Source organism: Aegilops tauschii, chromosome 3 (assembly GCF_002575655.3).
Source record: "Aegilops tauschii subsp. strangulata cultivar AL8/78 chromosome 3, Aet v6.0, whole genome shotgun sequence".
Classification (NCBI taxonomy): Eukaryota; Viridiplantae; Streptophyta; class Magnoliopsida; order Poales; family Poaceae; genus Aegilops; species Aegilops tauschii.
In genome coordinates, this window is record NC_053037.3 from 580,786,341 (window position 1) to 580,791,129 (window position 4,789).

The window sequence follows — 4,789 nt, forward strand, 5'->3', positions numbered from 1 at the left end:
CAAGTCGTGGAGGGCGCGTACCAGGAAAGAACGTTGACGCGGGAGCGCTGGGCGTTTCACCGGCGACACGGCGTGTGCGTGAATACGGACGCAGACGGTGCTCACGACTAGACGGGCACGTCGGGGTCGACGTCGTGACGGCGGTGGACCACGGCGGCGTTGATGCCGCTAGGGTTTCCTAGGCGGGGATGGGGTGTCGGTTTCACGCGACACCGATGATACGGCGCGTGTGTTGGGGAACGTAGTAATTTCAAAAAAATTCCTACGCACACGCAAGATCATGGTGATGCATAGCAACGAGAGGGGAGAGTGTTGTCCACATACCCTCGTAGACCGACAGCGGAAGCGTTATCACAACGCGGTTGATGTAGTCGTACGTCTTCACGATCCGACCGATCAAGTACAGAACGCACGGCACCTCCGAGTTCTACACACGTTCAGCTCGATGACGTCCCTCGAACTCCGATCCAGCCGAGTGTTGAGGGAGAGTTTCGTCAGCACGACGGCGTGGTGACGATGATGATGTTCCACCGACGCAGGGCTTCGCTTAAGCTCCGCAACGGTATTATCGAGGTGTAATATGGTGGAGGGGGGCACCGCACACGGCTAAGAGATCTCAAGGATCAATTGTTGTGTCTCTGGGGTGCCCCCTGCCCCCGTATATAAAGGAGCAAGGGAGGAGGAGGCCGGCCCTAGGAGGGGGCGCACCAAGTGTGGAGTCCTACTAGGACTCCCTAGTCCTAGTAGGATTCCACCTCCCATATGGAATAGCAAAAGAGGAAGGGAAAAAGAGAAGGAAGGAAGGGGGCGCCCCCCTTCCCTAGTCCAATTCGGACCAGACCAAGGGGAGGGGTGCGGCCACCCTTGAGGCCCTTTTCCTTCTTTCCCGTATGGCCCAATAAGGCCCAATACGTATTCCCGTAACTCTCCGGTACTCCGAAAAATACCCGAATCACTCGGAACCTTTCCGAAGTCCGAATATAGTCGTCCAATATATCGATCTTTACGTCTCGGCCATTTCGAGACTCCTCGTCATGTCCCTGATCTCATCCGGGACTCTGAACTCCTTCGGTAAATCAAAACTCAATAAAACTGTCATCGTAACGTTAAGCGTGCGGACCCTACGGGTTCGAGAACTATGTAGACATGACCGAGACACGTCTCCGGTCAATAACCAATAGCGGGACCTGGATGCCCATATTGGCTCCCACATATTCTACGAAGATCTTTATCGGTCAGACCGCATAACAACATACGTTGTTCCCTTTGTCACCGGTATGTTACTTGCCCGAGATTTGATCGTCGGTATCTCGATACCTAGTTCAATCTCGTTACCGGCAAGTCTCTTTACTCGTTCCGTAACACATCATCCCGCAACTAACTCATTAGTCACAATGCTTACAAGGCTTATAGTGATGTGCATTACCGAGTGGGCCCAGAGATACCTCTCCGACAATCGGAGTGACAAATCCTAATCTCGAAATACGCCAACCCAACAAGTACCTTTGGAGACACCTGTAGAGCACCTTTATAATCACCCATTTACGTTGTGACGTTTGGTAGCACACAAAGTGTTCCTCCGGTAAACGGGAGTTGCATAATCTCATAGTCATAGGAACATGTATAAGTCATGAAGAAAGCAATAGCAACATACTAAACGATCGAGTGCTAAGCTAACGGAATGGGTCAAGTCAATCACGTCATTCTCCTAATGAGGTGATCTCGTTAATCAAATGACAACTTATGTCTATGGCTAGGAAACATAACCATCTTTGATTAACGAGCTAGTCAAGTAGAGGCATACTAGTGACACTCTGTTTGTCTATGTATTCACACATGTATTATGTTTCCGGTTAATACAATTCTAGCATGAATAATAAACATTTATCATGATATAAGGAAATAAATAATAACTTTATTATTGCCTCTAGGGCATATTTCCTTCAGTCTCCCACTTGCACTAGAGTCAATAATCTAGTTCACATCGCCATGTGATTTAACATGAATAGTTCACATCACCATGTGATTAACACCCATAGTTCACATCGTCATGTGACCATCACCCAAAGGGTTTACTAGAGTCAGTAATCTAGTTCACATCGCTATGTGATTAACACCCAAAGAGTACTAAGGTGTGATCATGTTTTGCTTGTGAGATAATTTTAGTCAACGGGTCTGTCACATTCAGATCCGTAAGTATTTTGCAAATTTCTATGTCTACAATGCTCTGCATGGAGCTACTCTAGCTAATTGCTCCCACTTTCAATATGTATCTAGACCGAGACTTAGAGTCATCTAGATTAGTGTCAAAACTTGCATCGACGTAACCTTTTACGACGACCTTTTGTCACTTCCATAATCGAGAAACATATCCTTATTCCAGTAAGGATAATTTTGACCGCTGTACAGTGATCTCCTCCTAGATCACTATTGTACTCCCTTGCCAAAATCAGTGTAGGGTATACAATATATCTGGTACACAGCATGGCATACTTTATAGAACCTATGGCCGAGGCATAGGGAATGACTTTCATTCTTTTTCTATCTTCTGCCGTGGTCGGGTTTTGAGTCTTACTCAATTTCACACCTTGTAACACAGGCAAGAAACTTTTTCTTTGACTGTTCCATTTTGAACCACTTCAAAATCTTGTTAAGGTATGTACTCATTGAAAAAACTTATCAAGCGTCTTGATCTATCTCTATAGATCTTGATGCTCAATATGTAAGCAGCTTCACCGAGGTCTTTCTTTGAAAAACTCTTTTATGCTTTGCAGAATAATTCTACATTATTTCCGATCAACAATATATCACTTACATATACTTATCAGAAATGTTATAGTGCTCCCACTCACTTTCTTGTAAATACAGGCTTCACCGCAAGTCTGTATAAAACTATATCCTTTGATCAACTTATCAAAGCGTATATTCCTACTCCGAGATACTTGCACTAGTCCATAGATGGATCGCTGGAGCTTGCATATTTTGTTAGCACCTTTAGGATTGACAAAACCTTCTGGTTGCATCATATACAACTCATCTTTAATAAATCCATTAAGGAATGCAGTTTTGTTTATCCATTTGCCAGATTTCATAAAATGCGACAATTGCTAACATGGTTCGGACAGACTTAAGCATCGCTGCGAGTGAGAAAATCTCATCGTAGTCAACACCTTGAACTTTGTCAAAAACCTTTTTCCAACAAGTCTAGCTTTATAGATAGTAACACTACTATCAGCGTCCGTCTTCCTCTTGAAGATCCATTTATTTTCTATGGCTTGCCGATCATCGGGCAAGTCAACCAAAGTCCACACTTTGTTCTCATACATGGATCCCATCTCAGATTTCATGGCCTCAAGCCATTTTGCGGAATCTGGGCTCACCATCGCTTCTTCATAGTTCGTAGGTTCGTCATGGTCTAGTAACATAACCTCCAGACAGGATTACCGTACCACTCTGGTGCGGATCTTACTCTGGTTTACCTATGAGGTTTGGTAGTAACTTGATCTGAAGTTACATGATCATCATCATTAACTTCCTCACTAATTGGTGTAGTAGTCACAGGAACAGATTTCTGTGATGAACTACTTTCCAATAAGGGAGCAGGTACAGTTACCTCATCAAGTTCTACTTTCCTCCCACTCACTTCTTTCGAGAGAAACTCCTTCTCTAGAAAGGATCCATACTAAGCAACGAATGTCTTGCCTTCGGATTTGTGATAGAAGGTGTACCCAACTGTCTCCTTTGGGTATCCTATGAAGACACATTTCTCCGATTTGGGTTTGAGCTTATCAGGATGAAACTTTTTCACATAAGCATCGCAACCCCAAACTTTTAAAAACGACAACTTTGGTTTCTTGCCAAACCACAGTTCATAAGGCGTCCTCTCAACGGATTTTAATGGTGTCCTATTTAACGTGAATGTAGCTGTCTCTAATGCATAACCCCAAAACGACAGTGGTAAATTGGTAAGAGACATCATAGATTGCACTATATCCAATAAAGTACGGTTATGACGTTCGAACACACCATTATGCTGTGGTGTTCCAGGTGGCGTGAGTAGTGAAACTATTTCACTTTGTTTTAACTCAAGGCCAAACTCGTAACTCAAATATTTTACCTCTGCGATCATATCATAGAAACTTTTATTTTCTTGTTACGATGATTCTCCACTTCACTCTGAAATTCTTTGAACTTTTCAAATGTTTCAGACTTGTGTTTCATCATGTAGATATACCCATATCTGCTCAAATCATCTGTGAAGGTCAGAAAATAATGATACCTGCTACGAGCCTCAATATTCATCGGGCCACATACATCTGTATGTATGATTTCCAACAAATCTGTTGCTCTCTCCATAGTTCCGGAGAACGGCGTTTTAGTCATCTTGCCCATGAGGCACGGTTCGCAAGCATCAAGTGATTCATAATCAAGTGATTCCAAAATCCCATCAGTATGGAGTTTCTTCATGCGCTTTACACCAATATGACCTAAACGGCAGTGCCACAAATAAGTTGCACTATCATTATTAACTTTGCCTCTTTTGGCTTCAATATTATGAATATGTGTATCACTATGATCGAGATCCAACAAACCATTTTCGTTGGTGTGTATGACCATAGAAGGTTTTATTCATCTAAACAGAATAACAATTGTTCTCTAATTAAAATGAATAACCGTATTGCAATAAACATGATCAAATCATATTCATGCTCAACGCAAACACCAAATAACACTTATTTAGTTTCAACACTAATCCCGAAAGTACAGAGAGTGTGCGATGATGATCATA